Source organism: Chroicocephalus ridibundus, chromosome Z (genome assembly GCF_963924245.1).
Source record: "Chroicocephalus ridibundus chromosome Z, bChrRid1.1, whole genome shotgun sequence".
Classification (NCBI taxonomy): domain Eukaryota; kingdom Metazoa; phylum Chordata; class Aves; order Charadriiformes; family Laridae; genus Chroicocephalus; species Chroicocephalus ridibundus.
This window is the reverse complement of record NC_086316.1, coordinates 27,510,919-27,536,375: the sequence shown is the minus strand read 5'-3', so window position 1 is coordinate 27,536,375 and position 25,457 is coordinate 27,510,919.

The following is a 25,457-nucleotide window of genomic DNA, read 5'->3' as shown; positions in this document are numbered from 1 at the left end:
AAGGAAGGAAGCATTCTGAAAACAATTTAGCATAGAAAATAACATGATGTTTTACAGCACTAGCTTCCAAGTGATAGCTATGGTAATTTCTAGTTATAACAATGCAGTATCAAAATTTTTAGGCATTTTACCCGTAGATACCAATGCTTTCTTAGATACTTAGGCTAAAAGGTATTTGTCAAGACATAATGTGCTTCTAAATCAGAATACAAGAAACTCTGACCTCAAAATTATTGACTAATTAATCACAACAACCCCTTGTGTATGAGATACTGATTACTTCTCTTTTGGAGACTGCTGATATTTAGTTATCAGAGTTCACGCTGCAAGTGACTGATGGGAGACCAACTAAATGTGCCAGCCTCTCTTCCTCTAAATGCTAGATGACCAGTGACATCCTTCCCAAGATGATAAAGATAAAATTCACACTCACTTTTCTTCTTAACTATTTAAACTTTGTTTAAATTATTAAGTGAAGACTGTAGGAGCTATGAAATAGTTCCACTGCTATCACTGCATGAGAAACTTTTCTAGCCATGACTAATGTCAACCGCAAACACCCAAGCACCTTCTATACCTGGATCACAGAGAGTTTGAAAATTAGAGTTCTGGGTCCACGTCTGCACAGGATTGGTTAAGAAAATTTTCAAAAGCAACTAACATACCATTGGGTCTCCACGGTACAGCCCTGTGTACCTACACTTCTGCCCTGTACCGCAACACGAGGCTATTCCTTTATGACAGCAATAATGAAAGTTTCCTCCTTCCCTCACCACTTCACTTGTTTCTTCTTGAGGCACATAGCTTTATTAGGAAGGTGGTAAATCCTCCTGGAGGGCAGGGGAATGACCAAGCCACATCTCTCAGGATTAGTATGGCAGGTCCCTTAGGGACTGCAATAGATAATACTGCTTTGTTTACTTTGGGCAGCCTTTCCTGGTTTCTCCCTGTAGCCCTAAGGGCTGGAAACACAGCTTCTTGTTTAAAGGAGGATGTCTAAGGTAAGCCACATTCCTCAAGTGCAGAGAAGGGTAAGCCATTAGAACCAAGGTCTTGAACAGGCTTTGAAAATAAATGGTGAGAGGACGTACATGCACATAGTAAACTTCTAGTTAGCAAAGCTTTGAGATTAAGAACAAGCTTAAGAACAGAGTTTAAGAACAGTATTTCACTGATCTACTACACAATTAATTCTCTAGCACACAGTTCCTTTTCTCAAATGTAATGAAATTTGCCTATTCAGCAAGTCATCATGATGTTTATAAACTATGCAAAATGAATAGTTTATGAGAGGTAAGTGATATACCTGGGTCTTATACTTGCACAGTGATGTGAGTTACTCCCACCAGGGAAACAGAGCATGATTTGGTGATATGTAATGTGTATACTCCCATCATGCATAAGATAAAAAGTGCAATACTCTTTCATATAAAGAGTGTGTGCCAGTCAGAACAAGTTTCAGTTGCAGTTTTAGTGGCTCCTGGAACAAGGGAAAAGAGCTTCAAATTTGGGTACCCATGATTAATTACAAACAGCAAGAAAAATCAGTGCAGGAAAAATACCAAAAATATCCCCTAATTCTTAACATCTTCCTACAGAATCACAACAGTACTTTAATTGAGCAGACATGGAACAGGAGTGAGTACCTCTTTCCTCTGTATTTTCTGGCTATCAAATTGCATTTCTGTCTGTAACTTCACTGCATCTCTAGTTCTAGAGCATGGCAAAATCTTTGCAGCAATACAGAGCTGGGCAATAAAAGAAGCATCTTGCCTGCCAATCAAGAAAGGAAATCTCAAAGACTCATTATTAATAGGCTAATTAGACTGGTTATTAAACTGTCAAGAATCAGGAGGCTGGTTTCCCAGTAGATTTAGATTTTCTAATTAGAGGAATAAGGAATACTGAGTGGCAGTGAGCTATTTGGCCTGACAAGCCAATCCAAAAGGATGTATGACTCTCTGGCCCTTTTTTTCCCTTCCAATCACATAGAAATTACTTAAATAAATGCTTTGACAACAAAACCTGTCAATTATGGTTAAAATGCTCCATGCTAAAACTTAACAATTGCTGGCAAATGTTGAATAGCCAGTCGGGCTTAATCTGTGTCCCAGCTGCTTTATAACGTAATCAGAGACTGATGAATTCTGTTCATTGATAAATTAAAAACAAATGCCTTTGTTAACACGTTGAATATGATAACACCTGAGTTTGGGGTGAATGGCACATTTTAGAATCATAGAATGGTTTGGGTTGGATGAGACCTTTAACGGTCATCTAGTCCAACTACTACTGCAATAAGCAGGGACATCCTCATCTAGGTCAGGGCCCTGTCCAACCTAACCTTGAATGTTGCCAGAGATGGGGCATCTACCATCTCTCTGGGCAACCTGAGTTCCAGCGTTTCACCACCCTTATCGTGAAAAGTTTCTTCCTTATATCTAATCTAAATCTACCCTCTTTTAGTTTAAGGTGTCATCTGCAAATTTGCTGATGGTGCACTCAATCCCATTGTTTCTGTTGTTGATGAAGATATTAACCAGTACTGGTCCCAATACAGACCCCTGAGGGACACCACTCACCTATCTCCTTTCAGACATTGAGACGTTGACCCCTACCCTCTGGATGCAACCATCCAAACAACTCCCTATCCACTGAATAGTCCATCCATCAAATCCATATCTCTTCAATTTAGAGAGAAGGACATTGTGAGGGACCATGACAAAGTCTTTACAGAAGTCCAGATAGACATCATCCGTAGCTCTTCCCTTGCCCACTGATGTAGTCACTCTATCATAGAAGGCCATGACGCTGGTCAGGCCAGACTCGCCCTTGGTGAAGCACCTTTTATGAAAAGTATTACATGATACATGGAAGTAATACAGAATGTAAATGTATAGTCTGTGCATTGTATGCACTGCCGGTTCAAAATCTGAACTGACCAGAGCATGATCCACCCTAACAATGAAAGAAAATTTCTTCTCATATCTCAGTATTTGGTAAATTTACGTTCCTGTATTGTGCTATGCTTTTATGTTCCTCTACTGCAATTGCATTTTACCGCTAAATACTGTTCCCCTCCATTCATTAGGGTACAAGAGCTGCTGAACAAGATGTCTTTTCCCTGAACTTAATATGATTTTTGTTCCCCAAGATCATAAAGAAGATTATCACCTTCAATTTGCAAATGAATCAGTCATTCTTATATCTGTGATTATCAAGATAATAGATGTGGAGAATACTTTGCTTCTCCAGAAGACCCCTAATTTTCCACAATTAACCAACCTGGACTTTTACTAAAGGAAAAATAAAGCAAGGACACAGTAATATATCTGAACCATATGATCCAGAGAACAAGCTTTTTAAAATAACTATCAACATAGCACATTTTGGAAATGAAACCAATTCACCTACATAAATGACATGGAAGAATTAAGTCCTAAAATGACAGTTCCACTTGATTAGCATGGAATTTATTTTGTGTGTGCTTAAAGATGTAGCTAGAATGCTTGTGAAATGCCTCACTCTCCACCAAGCCTTAAAACCTAGTCATGGTTCTATTTTCATCTACAGAATTAGTTCAAGAACATCTACATTAATGATATCTTCACTAAATTTTCTAAGGTTAACTTTGAAACTCAAATTTGAATCTCAAATTTGAATTTATATAAAAGCTCTTCCATTATTCAGGAAGTTTTAATTAGAGAATTAGTACAGAATACCTAGGAATTTGTAGACAAGCTGTAGACAAGCTATGAAGACTTTGTTTTTCCCTTTATGCTTTTAATTTTCCATTGTCTACTCAGCCATCACTTTGGTGATTTTCTTCCTCCATGGACTGACACTGGATTTCACCCAAATGGTAGAATTTGATTCCACAGGTTATTATTATTGCTGAGAACTTGCAGTTAGGTGATGCTTACTATTCTGTTTCCAGCAGCAGAAATAGAGTTGTCATAGAAATAGGGGTATTAGATAAAATAACCCAATACTTTCCTTCATATCAGCTTTCCAAAATGCTTAAGGATGTAAAGAAAAGATTTCTTTCTTATGTGACCTAGTGAGGAAGAACCGCATTGTTTTTTCCAGTTTTATTTCAAAATGCCTTTTAGAGATTTATTCAGGTGCATAAAATTCATTCTTGTGCATAATGCTGAATGTTGACAAACCTCTCTAAGAACTGGATTTTAAAACATGCAGGGGCACAATTTAACTGCATATTTTCTGTGACATACAGACACACTTAAATTTCTATGAATATGTGTTATTTGGCTACTAACTTTATAATCAGGATTCCATTCATCTTAAAATAGCAATGCCTTCCTTCTAGTCAACAAAGCTGAGCTCTTCATGGTTTGTTTTTGTAGATTCCTTCTCATATACTGTGTTAACTAACAGATTTGCTCAAAACCCCAAAAGCTCTACAGAAAAGAAGTATTAGTCTTTGGGAATGTTTTAAAACATCTGCCAGTCCCTATGCTTTATCTGTTGTTTACTGTCCCCTCCTAAACAGGAACAGAGCAAAGTAAAAAAAAAATCTGTGTCTGTACGGTCTGATTAAGGAGCAGAGGCATACGTTTTTCATTAAAGAAAATTATGAATAGGAAAGGAGATCAAAACCCTGCAGTGGGAAGTAAAATACAGAATACCTCACAGAACGTGAGCCTAAAAGGTCAAGTCCTAAATTCCACTTTATTTCTTTCTCTCAAACACTCACAGAAGCTGAGGTCTTGAAGGAAAACTAAAGTTCACTGGCTAAGGATATTCTCTAATACCGTCACCAAACAAGGCAAAGTAAAATTAATAAACATGTATGCTTATGTATCATAAAATTTCGATCAGTGTCTAACTATACTGTTCCTTTTGGATCAAGACTGGAAGAGCACTGAGAATAAAACTGGTAAATTGAAAGTTGTATTTATTTCCAAATATATCTTCAATCTCTACTGAAAGATAAGAAACCAATAAAAAGATACATTCAGTGCCTGTAAACACATTACCAGCTATCATTATTCATTTACTTCTCCTTAAGTAAGGAGACTCCAAACAAACTTAAGTGATTTTTTTCTGTCCCCTTAGTGAATTTTAAAATTAATTTTCATTAGTACTAGAGGACAAAGAAGTCAAGAAGTTTTCATAGGCTCACCTACTGGTCATGAGATCAGATAAAATCAGAACAGGATCAGCATACCCGCTACATCGTTGTGTATCTTCCTAGTCCAAATGCAGCTATTAAACTTGATGCATGACTCTTGAAGTTGAAATATTTGTTGTCTGTTTCTTTCTTCACTAATTGCTTTAGGTGCACTTTTGTGAGCACATTTTCTAAGTACTAAGTAGTAATAATAGTAATCCTGTGTAATTGGTCTTCATTCGAACCACTGCAAATAGCACTACGTGGTTCTTACTTTTGAAGTGCTTCATGAACTGTTAGCAGACAGGATTTCAAGCTATCAATCAGTTTAAAGAAATGCAGCCTCCCTTTCCAAACAACATAATAAAGGCCTGCAGTAAGCCAACAAAACTGCCAATAGATTTCAGGGAAAAAAGCACTTAGAAGTGAAAAACAAGTCTTGTCTGCTCACTAGACAAACTAGCACATCAAGTCTTAGTTTAAAGACAAGCAAGAAAGAAAGAGGGTAAAAAAATACTTATTTGGAGAGCGATTGCTTTTGCAGTCTGGGCAACTTAATGTTTTCAAATATTTTATAAATCTTCATTTGGGAGGAGAGCAAATTCTGAATAAATCGAAGAAATAATTTATTTATATTTCTGTTTATAAAAAACACTGACTTCTTTCTTTTGGTGTTGAAAAATACCCATGGAAATAAGGACTATATTTTGGAATATATTTGCTAGAAAACAATAATAGAATATTTTTTTCTAAATAGCTAGTTAGCTATCACTACATCACCACAAACAGCCATACAATATGTAATACAATGCTATTCAACCATACACTTTATTTAAAATAGAAATATCTCCATTAATTTCACCCAAAGAAAAGAATTATTCCAATGCTCTATTGAGTTAGAGAGTACTACTCCTATAAACTCAAAACAAAATTAGGTTTCACTCCTGCAATTCCCAAAAGACCTCCTAAGCTCTGAAAAAGCTGCCTCCTATTGATCAAATAGCACTAGGAGGACAGACAACATCAGAGTAACACATTTCTAGAGAGCTTTCTTCTCTGTGCTCTGCATTTTGATGACAGAAACCCATAGCAAAGTCCCTATTGACTTCAGATGGTGATCAGCTCTGCAGTCAATACAGACTGACCTGGGACAAGAGGAAGCCTTGCAAATCTCAATATGAAGGAAGTGCTTCCTTGGTGTCTTCAAAGGCATACCAGGTCAGAAAGTGCAATTCCTGGGAACTAAAATTTCAGATCAGAATGAATGGCATATACAAGCAGAATGCTGAATTATTCAACAGTCTCAAGCATGTGTCAACATAATACCCTGATTCAAAATTCTGAATAACACTAGAATGTGCAGTCATTCAGCACTACTTTCACTAACAAATTCATTGCCTAGAGGCCATGGATTTACAGAACTTAGTATGGTATGTTAGCACAGATTTATAGTCACACTTATAACCTCTAAGTCAGTGTTTTATTATCAAAATCTCTGTGGGAAGTGCTTATGGAGAATGCAAAAAGCATTTAAGTACTTCTTCTGGAAAAAAACCCCAACCCTGTGTATTGCTAAGGCGTAAACAATATTCAAACAACCCAAATTTAAATGAGATCATGTCCACGCATATCAGAGCTACAGTAGTATATCATAAAAAAACAAAAAGGACAAGTTATTTTATTTTCTAATTTCCTCTTTCTAAATGCTGATTGTTTCCCTAACTCACTGCCTTCAGCACCAAGCCTCAGCAGCTCTGTCAGCATGTTTATTGCTTCCATGATCATGCTGAGAAAAATTGGAGAGCTACAATTTTTTGAGAGAGATATTCTTGTTCATATGAATGAAAATTAAATGCCATCCTCCAAAAGAAATGGTTGTTGATGGCCAGTGTAATTCTTCAGTGCTTTCTGAATTGGCATGCACCATTTAGTTCCCTTTAATCTCTTCTTCCGTATTTTTTTCATTAGCTCAGCATGTCAAGGTGGACAGACAGCACTGCCCAAACATAATTCTTGTCAATCACTGCAATCCTATCTCTCTCAACCAAAAGAGGATGTTGCTGAATATTTAAAAGATCTCATTTTATCCTTGGATTGGGACAGCAATCCAAAAAACCACAAAGAGTTATGGTCAGTCTAAAAGAGATAAATAGTAAGAATGCTTTATGGGTAGGTAGGGATCTCCGTTACAACTATTCATGTAGTAAAATAGTCAGCCGTCCAAGACTCTAGGTTCTGAATGCCACTTCCAGAAGGGTCAGGATCCCACCTGTCATGGATTTATACTAAGCTGCAGTGATATTTGAAAACTTTACCCCCTTTGGTTTGTTCATGTATGATCTAGGGCCGGCATACAGCGTAGGCTCACGAATCGCAACTGGAAAAAAGCACTACTATGGTCAGAAAAATTGGCACGGGTTCATACAGGCTTGGTGCACATACCACTAATTTTTTGAAAACTGAGCTATTGCTCGCAAAGTAACATTTCTAATCTTCGTGTTTAAAAAATTAATTTGTGAAGTAAACCAAGTGTGAACTGGCATAGGCTCATTGTGACTACAAACAGCCTGAAAAATGTGGTTCTGAGAGGTAAGGAGCCTTACTGCTCTTTAGTGTAAAACCTGAGGCTTTAACAATTTCAGTGCTGATTTGTTAAGAGGCGAGGAAAAAGGAAGTGTTAACATATCAGCATGGCAACGGGATGAGAGGAAAAAAAGGGGAGAAGAATCTCACTGAAAAGGAAGGAGGAGGAAACAGAAAAAATTGAAAAGATAACCAGGAATTCAAGAGTAGTTATCATGATGTCAAAAAGGTAACACAACATCCATTGATTTGGTTTACTTGCCACCTGTTTGTCCTAGTCCCTCAGGGCAGAAAAAAAATCCCATCCACAAGCACAAAAGTAACTAATACATAAATGGCCATTAAAGAAAATATGTGAAAATGGTTATAAATATATGAATAAGTACAGTGAAACTCTTAGGAGAACATTTAGGTCTTCAACAAAACTCAAATTAGTTAATACATGTAAAGCCTGAAAAAAAAATTGCTTATAATACTTCATCATGTTTAGAAAGTCTATGATACCTTCTGCTTGGTGACAAGCTCACCTGAATGCCCTAAAAGTACTTAAACTGTCAACCCTCACTAGCCTTACTGGATTATTTTTTTTCAGAACCTCCCACTATTTCTGCGGTTGGACATTTTTCCCTGGTCTTCTAAACTTACGTGTGGTCACTTATTTGCTCATTTACTAGTATTGTTACATAGCTTAACTAGCACTTTTCCAATTCTAGAGGCCATGCCTTCACTTTGCTAGGCCAAACAACCCATAGGTTTTTTCATATTTGCTCATAAGAGATTGCACATTCACCTACGCCTGTGTAATACATAACTTCTTTAAGACATAACTCCTTTTTCTTAAACACTGCCTAATAAAGACTCTTATACTAGAAAATAATATAGTATGCTAGCAAGGAATCCTGGGATCTCATTGCCCCATTTCTTGAAAACATCCTTTTTCATGACTGTTGGCTCATACTTTTTCTGTTATCAAATGTTACACTAGATTCTTCTACTTTTTTGTCATTTCCAACTAAACAGCTTTCAGTTAATAATGAACTTTTTTATTACCATTCCCTAAGGATATGACCAAGCAGTCATACTACTAAATTTCGTCTCATACCTTGCAGACTATTACACAAGATGACCCAGTACTTCATCCCTCTTTTTGATGATGATAACTAACTTTGTTTTATCAGCAAGCCTCATTAACACTCTTCTGCCAAGGACTGTAATGAAAATATTAAACTGGTCCCAAAAATAATATTAGTCCCAAGGCTGATCTCTGAACAACTCTACCTGTAACTTTCCTCCAAACTGACAATTTCCTTTTCAGAACAGGACAATACAATTTCCTCTTTAACCACCTTAAACTCTATACAGAATATATTTATAAAGAAATGCTTTGAATTATTTTCAAACATGTTACCTTTGGTTAGTCCATTTTATTGGTGAAGTTGAAGAACATTGATGTTTTTTGTTTACTTGTTCTGCAAAGTCAGACTCAACTTTCAGCCATTATCATAGAATCATAGAATTCTTACTTTATTCCAAGCTTTCCACACATCTGAGATCTAAAAACTGAGCTCAGAAAGTTAAAAAAATCTTTTTCCATTTCTGAAGACTTCTGAAGTCCGCGGCTTTTTCTCCATTTCTGAAGACTTCTGAAGTCTTCTGAGGTCCCTGGCTTTGCCACAGCAAATACTTCAGGCTTTACCCTTTGTTTAATATATAAATTCTAGTTATTTTGCATATTTGGTCTAATTACTTTCCATTGTATTTAAACTCATTCATTTGAATGTACAAATTTGACCTCTAATGTCTGAGACATTGTTATTTTGCAGCTGACATACTGGCCTCCTTCTGTTTATTCTTTATTTACAGTTAATTAATCTTTAATTATTGCAACTGAAATATTTTCTAGAATCAGTTCTTCTGTATAACTCATTTATCAAAGTCATATCTGAATCCATCAACACCTTTTGTCTTTTAAGTGAATTTAAGAAATATTAGCTATTACGTCTGCAAATATCCAGACATACCTGACAATACATTTATTTTTTAATCTTCATTTGATAAATTTAATTTTCCTATCATTCTGTTATACTCAATCAAAACTACTTAACTAATAGCAGAAGGACAGAAGTTTGACCGATATACAAATCTGGCAAAACCCTCAACATTTTTTTTAGGGGAGTCTTTCTTATTGTCCTGGTTTGAGGTAAAACAGAACCAATTTTCCGTTCAGTGATACTTTTCCGTTGTCTCTTCTAACTAACTGCACTTCTGAACTTAATGGCATATTTTTCAGACAGTGTCTGCTTCCAGCAGATAAGGTCTGATACTTATAGATAATACCAAGGAATGGTACACAGAGAGGCTCTTGCTGATACTTATTGCTATAACAACCAAGGTCAGCTCACTTTGTTTTTTGCCCCATTGGAGGGTTGGAAGCGGAAAAGCGTAGAGGGGTCCCACCTGCAGGGAGGATTGGACAGGACAGGTGACCCAAAACTGACCAACAGGGTATTCCATCCCATCTGCATCATGCTCAGTATAAAAGCTGAGGGATCAAAGGGTCAGCCCCTTTCTTCAAAGGCCAACATCCGAGGAGGATTCTGTCTGTTCGCTTGCCTTTAATCATGATTGCGAGTTCCTGAATCCAGTGCTGGAATCTAGTTCCCATCTGTTGCTGACTCCAGTCTCAGACTTTCCCAGTGCCAGTGGTGAGGAGATTCTCATCCTGGGAGCTCAATACTGGTTTTGTGTATATTTTGTATATTTGTATATATTTCATTATTTTCTTATTGACATCATTATATTTTCTTTTTGTTATTAATATTTCATTAAAGTAGTTTAGTTTCTTTTCAACCCATAATTCTTTATCTCTCTTATTCTTTCTTCCTTCTCTTCTGGGAAGGGAGAGAGAGGCTAAAGAGAGCATCTGTCATTCATTTAGTGGCCAGCCCAGCCCAGCCCTAACCACGGCACTTACTATACACGTCTTGAAGGAATTTTTGCAGAAATCCTTCTTTCTGTACTATTCTTACATCTTCCTTGTAATCTATTGCACCATAAACACTACACCCCTGCCTTCAATAGTAAATCTCTGGTCTTCCAAAGACTAATGTCCTGACATGTATTTCTTCTATTTCTTTTGTGACCAAACTCAAAAGATGACATACAGCCTTTTAATTAAATCCCACTAGGCATCTACTGCAATCAGTAGAAGGTCTATCTTAGTCCTTCATCTTCATCTTCAGATGTGTTTTCACCCCTTGTTAAATCTTTATTTCATGTACCTCCTCTTCCCCTCAAGCATTAAAGACTACAAATAGTGACCAAATTGTGATCTGTGCTAACTCTAAGCACCAAAGAACAAAGAGTTGCCAAACCACGTCATCTACATTTACCCTTCTCCAGGAGCTCCCTTTCTTTTTCATTAACTCCTGGCTTACTGTTTTTGTCCAATGTTTGCCACAGTTCTTGGTCTCCAGAATTATATTCCACTTTTCCTGGGAATTCCTTTGGTATTTCCTTCTGTTTTCCAGAGTGTCAGCTTTAGAAAAACAATAATTTTCTCATAAGAGTTACGAGATTCAAAATATTTGGGACAAAGCACACACAGACACAAAATACCAGCTTGATTCTCTGTCACAGAGAATTTGAAAAACCTCCAGGTCAGTCCAGGTCTCAGGGATTTTTTTATAAATGTACACCTTGCCACCAGCCCTCCAGTCTTGTCCCCCTGCACAGTTTCTGGGCAGTAAAGCCTGGCTGGAGACCCCAGCCGGAGGGACAGTGTGTGCAGCTGACTGGGGAGACCACCGGGGAGAATCACTGAGAGAACACAGAAGGCATTGGGCAGGCAGAAAGAAAAAGAAAAACAACTACTTACATTTAAAGGTCTTCTAAGGACTTCTGAAAACCTGTATCTGAGGTTTGCCATTGCCCCTGATGGTAAAAGCACAGAAAATTTGGTTGTCAGGATGACACTCTCAGCTATCACGTTGCCTCTTGTCGGGGCAGCGGCAGCAGGAACTTGTTAATGGCTGCTGGCTGTGAATTCAACATGAGCCACTCACCACCTCGTACTCCTTGGAAATAACTGGTTTTCACCTGGGCAGCACAAGGAAATAACATACAACACACCTGTAAGAGGCAGTAGTTCCAACAAATGCTCACACTAGGGAGAGTACTGGTTACTGGTACTGACACCGTGCTTATGACTCCCATAAGTAGTAAATCAAGATATCTCCTTGCTCTTTTGAAGTGCAGGTGCAGAAAGAGGGTGCAGATGCCCAGGTCCTGGTGTTGCAGCAGCGTGGCGGTGCTGTGGGGCAGGGGCCGGGTGCAGCAGCCGTTCCCCCCACCTTCATAGAGATGAAGGACCAAGAAAGTCCCATTACTGAGGGAGGAGTAGTCATGGAGCAGGGAGCGCAACACAGCAGATGGGTGATGAGCAGGTTCTGCTGCCACAGAGAACAAAGAGGAGTTTGCCAGGGTCATGGCAGAGAATCTGTGGAGCCCAGATGCAGAGCAGAAGGTGGTGAGGCAGCAAGGCGAGCCAGAGGCTGTGTTCACACTAGCGACAGCAAGTGGCCGTTGGGGTGGAGAAGGACAGAAGCGCGTCCCTGCTCTACCTCCAGCTTCAGCAGAGGCATAGTGGTCTGGTCACTGGTTAGGGTGGGCAGCAGACACCAGGGAATTCATCAGGACCAGCTGAGTCTGAACTTAATGTCTACAAGAAAGAGGAAGGTCAGGAGACAACCGTAGGAAACTCCCCCCTGCATGGGCCAGAGACATCAATCTGCTGACCCCACCTGAAATCTCAGGACACCTGTTGGTTGCTGGTGACACTATTAATATATTTGTTTTTGATGACCATTTGATTAGCAGATGGGATGGAGTGCACTCCCAGTAGGCTTGCAGATCATAGCAGATTGTGGCAAGCAGTGAGGAGAGCTGCCATTCAGGGGGACTTTTTAAATTTTTCTTGACCAGAAAATTGTATACAAGTTCCTCACTCTAAATGACAGTGCAGGACTAACAGTCCTAATTAACAAATCAGTTTAAGATGATTCTTGAATATTCTTTCTTGCTTACCATTTGAATTATTTGTATTGGAAGTCTATAAAGCTATATCAGGTCTAAAATAGAATGCTACCTACTACCAGTTAAATGGTACCACTAGTATTTTGGAGGTTCAAGCCTCCAGGACATTTTTAGCCACACATCATGCTAGGTAACCTTGAGGTAATCAACAGCCATCGAAGAGTCATAAATGTATTTGTCGAGGGTTAGGGTAACAAATGAAGAATCATACATATTACTCCACCATTAAAAAAAAAAAAAACCAAACACACCAAAAATGTATAGCTGCACAGTTGATGCAGTTTCACTTTGTCAGCTTTCCTTTGTCACCTCGAAAACAAGTCATTGAATACATTTTGTTAGGGAGAAAATAATTCTAAATCTAGCTTTGTGTGATGCCTGCTTCAAAGGGAGAAAAAAACCCCTGACATATATTTCATTCTTCATCAGAAAAGACACAAACAGAGGCAGAAAACCGCACATGTTAAATAAATGTCTGTTATAATGATGTTGCAATCATCATATGTCTCCATTTTCTTCTCACTCTGTATAATTAGACATAATTGCACGTACATACATTTGTGATTGAACTGCCAAATGGAAACATTTGCTGTTTGATTATCTTCCATGTTGCTGCATATAACATTTGAAATACTGCATTTTATCTGAACATTTTAAAATAGATTAACACATACTTCAAAACATCAAAGCTCAAAAGCTATTTTTTACAGTGTTTTTTTCATTGAAGTAAGGTTTTCAGTTCCTGTTTTGTATTGTTCATAACATTAAGTAGTGTCATCAGTTTGTTACTTCCCGCTAATGTGCTTGGTAGTGACCAATGTATAGGTAATAATATATATTTTAATTGAAGGAATATACAGTTACCATTGCTTAGCTCATATTTGCAAAACCCAAACATGCAAAAATTTTTGCTCATTAAACATACTTGAAGCTACAAGATAGACTTACACCATGAAAGCATTAAATATTAATTCTTCTGATTTTGATGCAGAGCAAAAGAACAAAAATACACTTAAACTTTTTAGCCAAACAACGCAACTAGTGGTTACAAGTCCACTGTTAGAATTCAGAGGTCCTTCTAACCTGACCTTCTGCTGAGCTTGCTGAAAATTTTGGGGTTTGCAGGTTGTGTATTATTTTTACTATGTCAGAAGTCATCAAATATATTTTCAACACAGCAGTAAAATGACTACAGAAGCCAAGTTGACCATAGAAGTAAAGTACAGGGGATGGCCCAGTTACAACTATAACGGGTCTTGCAGGAGAGTACTCCCAATGGCACATTAAGTAGTTCATGCTGAATGATTTTCCGTGGCAATCATGGTCAGTGCTCAGCTTGAATAGTGCAATTCACTAGACTGTGTTACCCAAATGTCATTCCCCCACCAAAACATACATTGTGAGGGGCATGAGCAAGTACCTCCCTTCTCTGCTTACAGTTGCCTCCAGTAACAAAGGAGAGAAGAGAGACAGCCCCATCTTACAGAAATTCAGTGGAAGGAAGAGTATATACCCTTTATGTGTGAGCAAGCAGGAACAAGGATTCAAATACATACGATGCAAGACCATTGACATAACTCTTACCACAGCTCTGAGCTTGGGCCCAATGGACACTGAGAGGTCTCTCTTAAAGCACCCAACTCTACTTACTGGACTGAGGATTTTAGATAAATTATAAAAGCTTAAACCTTTTGTTTATTTTAAAATCCATTTAATTGGATTATAATATCATTATGGTTTGCAATTCTCTAGGCACAGACACAGTCTTAAATTTTAACAAGGCTGTAGCCAACTTTCTGCTAATGAAGATGTTCTCTTTACAACAAAAACCTCAAAAAAAAATGTGTATACATTCCAAGATTAGCTGATAATAGCTTCAAAAAGTCTTCACTCCTAATCCTGCAATACCAAAAGCAAAATTTCCTAATCTCTCATGTTACTTTTTACTGAACCCTTGTATTGTTTTATCATTTCTGGAAGCTGTTCACAGTGACCCAGGTCCAGAGCCTGCACCCTGTTTCTGGGCAATATCTTCTTTTTTTTACTGTAATTACTTTCTGCTCCTTGACGTCTTCTTCCTGCCTTCAGCCCTCGTTCCTCACCAGCTTATTCCTGAGGGCTTCTTCCTTCCTTGGGTTTTCACATTCGCTTCTTGGCTTTAACCAACCTCCTGATGGTATCTTTTTTCCTCTGTGTGTGGAGCTGTTGAAGAAAAAGACCTTGTGAGGCTGAAATAAATAGATAAACAGCCCTCCTATTACAAGCGGACATTTAGGAAACTAGGGTTTTTTCTCATTCATGCAGTAGCAGCCTAGCTAGGAGTCATGTTTTTCATGTAGTGCGCTTATGCTGCCCTCCACGCACAAAGTAGCAAAGAGAATAACTGACTTTTTTCCCCGCTTCTAAGATATAGAGTCAAGCAGTAGAGAATAGCATGTGCATGAGAGAGGAAGGAGGGAAGTCATCGATTTAGCAAAAGTATCCTGCAAATCCTTCTCCTAACAGATCATTATTGAAATTGACTCCTTGAAAACAAGCCATAGCAGACCCTGTTTTAATCGGACAGGAACAGAGAGACCTTACACATATTCAGGTGTTCTAAAGTGATAAATCATGTTTAATGGCATCAAACACAAACATTTTCAGATCAGAGTAGGGCAGCATATCTTGAAGGGAAAAAGGAAAGTAACACCACACAGATGAGTTCCCAGGAAAGATAGGTACCAAAACCTGTACAGACCTCTACTGTGGGTGGCACATTTCCCTTCTTCCAGGGATCAACCTGTACTCATTTTGCTTGTGGAAAGTCAGCCTAAACATTCTGGATGTGGCATCATATACCAGTAGACCCCATACTGAGTGGCCAATAGGAAAGACTTTTGCCAAGTTAAATTAAGAAGTGCAATATATCTGAAGCAAAATGGTTAATGAAGCAGTAGGATACTGTGACCCCCTGCTAGCACTAATAAATTTGAAATCTCTACAGCCTATTTCATATAAAGATACACTGATCATAATTTGTCATCTTGTGAATGCTTTAATTTGAGCCACAGATTCATTACAGTTGTTTGAAAATTTAAATCAGCCTGGAGTACAGACCTTCATAATAAGCACGAAAATCCAAAGGGATTTGATTATTACTAGATTTTGATGACACAGAGGCCCACAACTTAGTAATAAGAAGGCTGTGAGCTATTATTGGGTTTCTTCAACAAGATTAGGCCAGAGAACTCTTTGAACATGGACTTTTCTAAAGTACAGAAAGTAAGACAACTTCCCATCTCATTAGAAACATTTCCATCATGAGCAACACCACATCTAAACAACTCTTAAACACATCCAGGGATGGTGACCTCACTGGGCAGCCTATTCCAGTGTCTGACCACTCTTCTGTGAAGAATTTTTTCCTAATGTCCAGCCTAAACCTACCCTGCTGCAGCTTGAACCCATTCCCTCTTGTTCTATCACTAATTACCTGTGAGAAGAGACCAGCACCAACCTCTCTACAGTGTCCTTTCAAGTAGTTGTAGAGAGTGATGAGGTCTCCCCTCAACCTCCTCTTCCTCAAATTAAACAGTCCCAGCTTCTTCAATCGCTCCTCATAAGATTTATTCTCCAGGCCCTTCACCAACTTCATTGCCCTCCTCTGCACTAGCTCCAGCACCTCGATATCTCTCTCATATTGAGGTGCCCAAAACTGGACACAATACTCAAGTTGTGGCCTCACCAGTGTTCAGTACAGGGGGACAATCACGTCCCTACTTCTGCTGGTCACACTATTTCTAATACAAGCCAGCATGCCATTGGCTGTCTTGGCCACCTGGGCACACTGCTGGCTCATGTTCAGCTGCTTGTCAATTAGAACCCCCAGGTCCTTTTCTGCCAGGCAGCTCTCCAGCCACACTTCCCCAAGCCTCTAGCCATGCATGGGGTTGTTGCGGCCCAAGTGCAGGACCCAGCACTTGGCGTTGCTGAAGCTCATACCATTTGTGTTGGCCCGTCGATCCAATCTATTCAAGTCTGTAGACCCTCCCTATCCTCATGCAGATCAACACTCCCGCTTAACTTGGTGTCATCTGTGAACTTACTGATGATACAGAAACATATAGAAACAAACGTTTTGAAAAAATATTTCCCAGCATTTAGAACCTGTGGGATTTGCTGCATTTCTAAATGTCTCCACAGCATTAATTTTATTAAACATTCCCATTTTATTCAGACACTTAATTCAACAATCAGACAGTGTGGATGGCTCCTCAGGAACTGTGAGGCACAGCTGACTCCTGTGCATCTGCAAGCACTAGGCCCCATGTTGAGTGGCCACATCTGATGTTCCAGACAGAAAATAGGACATTCATCCTTCCACATCTGCCTTATATGCAACTGCAGGTCAAAAAAGATACAACCACTAAAACATGGATCAGTAGGAGAATTCACAACAGGACGTTGGGCTGGAGCTGGAACGGCCATCTTTATTGTCATTTCAGAAATCTCGGGAGCAAAGCTGGACAAAAAATTTATAAGAATAATTCTGTCACACAGTTCTGTCTTCCTCAGTAACATCTGAATTCCACTGGAGCCTTTGAGCGAAACCAACCTCTGTAGCATCTAGTCTGGCCTGCGTGCCTCACCATCATTGCTTGGATCCTTGTAAGTTTCTCTTCTACCCCCCTGTTTTTTAAGAAAGTTTCAGTTCATGTTTCTGGTCTCCTGTTCCATTCATAAATTTAAACTTTGTCTCTAATAATAATGAATATGTTTAGAGGTGTATTTGTATATATGTAGGGCTAGAGAGTGGAAAAAGTACTGCCTGTTTATTTCAGAGTAATTTTGAAAGATTTACAACTGACAAGACACACATATACAGCATTCTTTGTTGTAACCTGTGGTCTTTATTAATGGATGTTTGAAGAGCAGGAGTTGATGTGAAAATTCTAGGTAGAAATAGGACAATCTTGCTGAAGGACAAGCTTCAGAATCAAATCTGAACTTTACCTCTTCTTTTGAGGATGGAAGTCAGCATAAGATTACAGCGTGGTCCATTCTTTAGATATGACATACATCTGTTACCATTTACATTTTCCCGTAAGTGCAGTTTTTTCACAATATCCTCCCTAAGGATTGTCTTTAAAACAGAAAAATAGCTATCATGACATCAGATTTTAGGTATCTGAAACATCTGAAGAAGCCTTGGTTTCCAGACCATCCTAGGTCAAAGGATTCTGCAGGTCCGCAATGGAAAAAGCGGGTTGGTGTAAACTCTGTTGAGAATTTGATTGAGCACAGTCACATGTTGTACATGCTTTTATAAGGTTTCTTTTTTTAATAGGTAAGTAATCCACTTATGTACTTCCCTTTTTGTTTATCAATATCTAAATTAATCTGCCATTTTATTACTTTATAATTTGTTATTGTGACATTCAGATGAATGGGCATATATGAATGTAACAACTTGTCCTCATGAAAAGTCAAATTTTATACAAGTACCTTTAAAAGTTCAGCTGAAAGTGCTTAAATTCCTATACTCTAAACCTGACAAATTTAGCTTTCTAATCCCCAGTTTACCATCTCTGATCAATGATTCCAGCATTACTTTAAGAAACCTTTTGAGTAAACAGTTAGTAGGATATTTTTTTTCTGTTTTCCTCCTTCCCTCACATTTTCTCTGTGCACTTAAGTATTTTGTTGTTGTTTACCATTTATTTCACAGCTGGCAGATGTCTGGACAAAATTGCCCCATATAATCGCTGTTTACATGCAAGAAAAAACAAAGTCTCAAACACTGTTTGTCTCCTTGTATCTGAATATAGTACCAACACGATATACTAATCAATATTCTAAGTGTTCATCTTTCAGACAATGCCTCACAGCATACATTGTGTGTTTTAAAGACAATATTGGTTTATACAATTAACTTCAAAAGGTTCCCCTGTGTGAAGGGCAGCAAAATATAGGCCATTTGATAGCAATTTCAGCATCCAGTTAATCGTGTGGATTACATAATAAGAAAAAACATGAAGGTGTGAACCCCATGTGAACAGAAGACCTTTTGGTCAAGACAAAGCATGATAATGGAACCTCTAGTTTCCCGGCAGTACTCCTGCAGGTTAAAAATTAAGATGAATGTAGCAGAAATTAAATAAAGTTCCAGGTAATTTTGTACTAAGAATTTTGGTAAATTTGGGACATTCCTCTCCTTTAGGCGATTTATATATTGCAGTGCAGACACTGTACTGGTACGAAAGAAAAAGCAATCTCGTATACCAAGAAAGGAAAGTTGCCAAAAGGAAGCCAGTACTCAAGTGGAAATACTACTTAAACAAAAATATCTCATGAAAAGCACATTGACAGTGTCAAGACCTAAAATGGCGGAACTATTATGAACACCAGGGCATAATATACAAGAGTATGTTACATTTTGCAGTATAAAAATAATGCAAAGAGGTGATGTGCACCCCATTGTAACTTTTGTACACTTTTTGTACACACAGGTTCCATTTTAGTGAAACACTCAATTATTTCTTTAAGATTCCTGTTCTCAAAGTTATATACATTTTGAAGTATTTTGCTGAATCTGGAGTTGATGTAACTGAAAGTTTTACAGCATTTTCAGTTTAGAAATGATTGGTGTGGTCTGCTGGGAAAACTATGATCTCATTAATCCTCTTGTTTCTCTTCCAAAGGTATTACTGTTTCTAATGTGCTCCAGCTGTATTAAGTTCTGCATAAATGTTGTGTTATTATTACTACATTATTAATATATTTCAGCCACACAAGGAACTCCCAAATACCTGAAACAGACACAAGCAATATACAACACCCCGCCAACAACTCCTGGTTTAAACCGACAGGGAGTAAGGAGAGAATTTCTAATTCTGTATTAAAAGTACTTATCTCACAGAACACTTAAAATTTGTAAAAACGTTCCAAGCTTCCTCTTGGTGAAAAGTGCATGTGTGTCTTCCTCCTTGCAACACCCCGAATGACAGAGCAGGAACTGAGTCATCTCTTGGATTAAAATGGTCTTCTGAACACTTACAATGTTCAGAAGGTAAACTTCTGAATGTTAGTATAGCAGTCTTCAATAGTATGAAATACCTCGATTAAAATTTCTCTGCACATCATGCCCCTCCATGTTACCCCAACAGATCCCTCGTAGGCACTGAGGGCAACTGCTCTGGAGCCGGCCCGACCTCCAGTGGAGCAGCAGCTCTGGGCACACAGGGGATTTTCCTGAGGCAAGGAAACGCCAGAGCAACGGAGAGACCCCCCAGGAGATGCTGATAAAGCCTGGTCATTGCCAGAACAACCACGATATTCCTCACACACAAACCCTTATAAAAACCAGCCTGGCGAGTGCAAGTGACCAGGAGCACAACCAACAGAGCAGGCAAACAGGGTGTGGCATCACCCAGGTCCTGGGGCAGCAGTTCACACAGGAGGGCACTCAGAGAGGACACCTCTTTGAAGGAGGGGCATTCCACTTGACGAGTAGTAGACTTGGAGGACACATAACCCAGCAACTGGGCACCATTCTGTGGCCATCTGCACAGGTCAAAGGTGCTGATCCTACCTGACCCTCAAGGCAGAATGGTGGGGACTCACCTGAGAGCAAAGGCTGCAGGTCCAGCTGGTGGGTCTGCACTGTCCACCCCAGTGGTGGCCAATGCCTACACACAGATGGAGCTGCTGAAGAGAGAGGCTGCAGTGCAGACCTCAGGCTTCAGGAGGTGCCTCGACCTTTCTCCTGGGGCAGGGATAGGCAGCAGACCTGCATGTAAAAGGTGTGCGCAGGACTTCCTGCCACAGACGGCGGAGCTACAGGAGGCAGTGAGGAGGGATAAAGCCTGGAGGAAAGGGGGGCCCAAGAGAGCTGATTAATATTCAAAGATCACCTCCAAGCTAAATGATCTTTAAGGTCCCTTCCAAATCTATGATTCTATGATGATTCTAAGAGAGACCTGCCTTCAAAGAAAATCTGAAACATGAACTTTAAATGCTGAAGGTACTGGCCAGTTAATTTTCTTTGAAATGCAAAGTCAAGCAGAATGAATGCTGTATGTCTTGGAAGAATCTTACTATGCCAGGATTTCATTAATCACTTTTAAAGATTCACGGACCTATGTTTGATTTCCTTGATTCCTATAAAATTAAACTATTCCATCAGGAAGAAGTTGTATCAGTTTAACTTTTAGTGGAGTACGACTTCAGTCTTCTTACAGAAGCTGTACATGTTAGAACCTATGATTGACAAAACATATGCTACCAGCTTGGATTGCTATAATAGTTGCTGAATGTCATGTATATCACTCTTGAATTACTGCTTGAGAAACAAAAGTACTATGTATTTTTTGCTCTCCTGGAAGGAGTTGGAAGCCTGACACAAACCTACTTCATCCTTAGTTGTGAGTTTGCCCACCCATCAGCACCTTTTCATGGCATTTTTTGGTTCCTACCCCAGCAGTGATACATTCTGATAAGAGGTAACAGAGAAATTTATTACCATGATAGTGGTCAGACACTGGAATACGTGGCCTAGAGAAGTTACGGTACCCCATTCCTAAAAATGCTTAAAAATCAAAAAGACCAGGTCCTGTGCAACCTATTGTAGCTTTGAGAGCCATGGTCTAAGCTAGTGGTCAGACCAGAGAACCCCCAGAAGTCACATCCAGTCTAATTTATTTTATAAGTCTGCAACAGTTGTCTATACCCAAAGCTAAAAAGCCCCTTCAGAAAAAAAGTTTACATTTGGTGGGTTTTTTCCCATGTCTTGTTATTTGTAAGGCCTTTGGTGCATTTTTATTTAATTCCCCACCTTTGAAAACAAACTCATAGTATACCACAAGGGCATTATAAAAGTTTTGTAGACCGTATTGTGCTAACCTAAACATAACCTTATCCATGCAAGAAACATCCATAGATGTATACGTACACTTATATGGCTTCATGAAAGGAAGAGGAGAGAAATACTAAACATATAAATGATCAAGAAAAAAACATGTCACTGAAGTCCAAAAACATCTTCAGACCTCACAAATTGATAATATTAGTTATACACAAAACTCATGTCTTTGATCTAGAAATATGACAAAATTATAATGTTGATCTTCTCTGCTAATAGTTTACTCTTAGCAAGAAAAAAAGCTCACATATAAAATTCTTGTTACTAGAAAAAGCACAAGGTGCATTAAACACAGCCTAACTACATTCATTTTTAGAAATGCTTTGTATGTATTTTACAGATTTTTATGGCATATATAGTTGATTTGATTTCTCAGATACAAAGGATATTAAAACAATGCATTCTTCCTGATTTACAGTATGTATTTTGAACCTGGAGCGTTTCCATATAAACAGATTTCTGGGCCTGAACTGGGTCCTGTGAAAGTCAGTGTGCCTCTGAGCAGGTGCAGAGCCTGCCCACACAGAAAAGCCTGAAGGTAATGATTTGAATCACACGTGCTTACATTATAGCATCAGAGACTTATTTTCAAACCAAGATGAAACTACATTTGATTCTGACAATATGAAATATATCAGCCTTTTAAGGTCCACAGGCCACCTGCTGTGCTTGTGGGTGATGTAAGGCCCTCATTCATTAATGAATATGTGAAGAGTTATAAGTTTAACTTTAATGCTGCTTTACAGTTTCAGGACTTTCACTGTCCCGTTTTTTTAGCCAAAACTCTGTCTTTATTTTAAGAACTGCAACATGACAGCACATTCCTTTATTCACTTAACAATTAAACTAGCTTTGGATTTAACTTAAGTGGAAGTTTTTTCCTTAATGGAAAATTTATTATAACTTTGTCAAGATCATGACAGAGCAATTGCATTTATCTGTATATATTAGACCTAGCAAAATATCTATGGAAACTACATCTCAGTTACTGTGGCTCTTTTCCTTTACTGATATCAGTCACTGCCCTCTGTATTTCTGTCTCACTTTTCCCCATGCTGTGGAAAGGAAAAATCAGATCTTGAACTCAATGCAAACCCCTCCTTTCCCCAAATTAATCCTCAAGCCTACTCTTTTGATAGCGTTGGGAACAGATCTCTATTAAGAGCAGCAACAGTGACACCCAACGGTCACCTGCGAATTATACTTCAATACGCTTCGAGGGAACATGAGGTACATGTTGTCTACCCCTGAAAGTGAACAGCTCAAAGTAGTGGTTTGAAGTGAATTCCACCTGTATGTATTCCTCAATATGACCCCACGGTAAACATGGCATTTTAAGGTCATTTTAGTTAATCTTTCATTTGGATAAATCACAAGTAACAAATACAAACTACTAGCAAAGGAAAAGAGCAGCTTAGAGATCTCATCATACTCTGGAAAAATCATTAATTTATAAGACCATGAGCTGGGACCGTTTTCCTAGAGGACACAGAAATACAGATGTCATAGGTCAAACTTGCTTAAAACTTTAATGACTTCAATGATTTCCGTAAGTGCTGGATGAGCCAGCTGTTCAGATTTCCTTGGGCTACTCCACACAATTTCAAAGAACAGGATTGTAAAAGTACAAAAGTAATTACAACTTTTCCTTCACAGTCTTATCTTGAGGGACTAAATTCTGTATGGAGAAGCAAGTACTTGGAATAACACATGATTCCCACCCTAAAAATTCTCCTACAAATATTAAACATTGTCACTTATGAATGTACCCTGACCAACTCCTAGAACATTTATAGACTAAGACAAAGTATCTATTAAAAGTTACTTATTAATCATCAATGAATCTTCTACTACAGATCAACATATATGGGTTGCCACTCCAGAGACCAAAGACTGGGGCTGGAGGTGGGATAACGCTTCTTTTTTTCCTAATCAGACCTTTTTTGCCAGTAGTTTGGAATTATTTCTAATAGAAGTCAATAGTTGGTGATGAAAAGACAGAGATCCAAGCAGAGAAAACCTAGAGGAATATGTACAGGAAAATAAAACATGAGACCTAGAGTCTCTTCTTCCTGTCACAAACACAGACATTCAGATGAATAAATTTTAAAAATATGCATTTTTTATGATGCAGGTCTTATTTTCATAATGCAGGGAAAGAAGGTCTTAAGGTCTTAATTTTATTTTTTTTTTACATTTAAAATTGCGAACACATTCCAAGTGTGTAAACTGACAGGAAATTTGGAGTTGGAAGAGGTGGGATTTTTTCATAATTAAGTATTATGAAACAACATAGGGACTGCTACACTGCACTGAAAGGTAAGGCATAGCTTCAAATCCTTAGATTCTTCCCAGATTTTGTTCAAAAGACCATTTTTTAAAAAACTGATATAAATTGCATGATGATCCCTTCTGTTTTTAACATGCAAAACACAGTCAACGGATTTTCATTCAGTGATTTCTGTAGCAAGATGAATCTCAGCACCCACCAATAACTACTGAGCTATATGAAGATGAATAGTGTGGCTGTATTTTGAAATCCCGGACAATGTAGCAATGGAATTATTGAAGTTAATACTCAAAGAATGAATTCAAATCTGAATACTGGTTTTCAACTATATCATTATTTAAGTAGGTATATAACAGCATCCTCACTTGTCAATGAGTGCATTCTTTCAAATTTATTATTTCTGCCCAAATAATCAATTTTGTATTTTTCTTTTATATCATGTACACATATTAGAATGAATACTTAGTTAAAACTTTCCATAAGATGAGGCTTTTAGTAATTGTATTCCAGACTTCACATACAGTGTCATTTGCATCAATTTCTTCATGCATTCAGAGTCCACACTCAGCAATATTGCTCTTCCCTTACTCTGTCAGCTACCCATTACTTCTAGTTAAGATATTTCTCTGAAGCAATATGTTATAAGGAAGAGCATACTCAATGTGAATCTTCAGAACAGACCACACAAACCTGCGGACTGGATCCATCCTCCCTGTGATAACTCCAGTCCTGCTTTCACTAATGCAGAAGGCATTTCGGTGTTCTTTTGTTATAGCTACAGAGGTTCATAACAAAATGTATCCACATTCTATCCAGACCTGTAACCTGTTTAATGTTTATGCATTATAAAGTATTTCTGCACCTGTAACACATTTTAAAACATGGAATTTAATGGGGAAGAAAAAAAAAGACTGAAAATTCCAGACAACATCATACTAAATTAATCATTAAAAGTAAATTGTTTTTTAAGAACAACTTAAATTTACACAAATAACTTAAATTAACACAAAATTAATGGTTTTAGAAAAAAACTAAAATGGAATTTATGAGTTGTGATAAATCAATGCAAACATCATGAATACTATCTTTTTTTTTCTTATCGACACAAGCAAGCCATGCTCATCCTTTGTGATAATTCTGACCCTGATCAATAAATTAAACATCAAATGCTGAGGGCTACCCACCACCTTTCCTCTTCTGATTAGCTGTGCCAAACAAGATTCTTCTGGGGAGAGACATTTCATGTTAGTGCACAAATTGATAAGTAAAATGGTCAGTAGCAGATCAAATTCAAACTGGCTTTGTAGTACCACGTCAAGATTAACACTGAAGCTGGACAGAAGGAAGACAACTATTTCTGACACCAGAGGACTGAAATTTGCAGGAATTTCACACCACTAAAAGCAGCAGTGAACTATCATCAGTCCAAAACCACTTACACTATCCACCAGGTA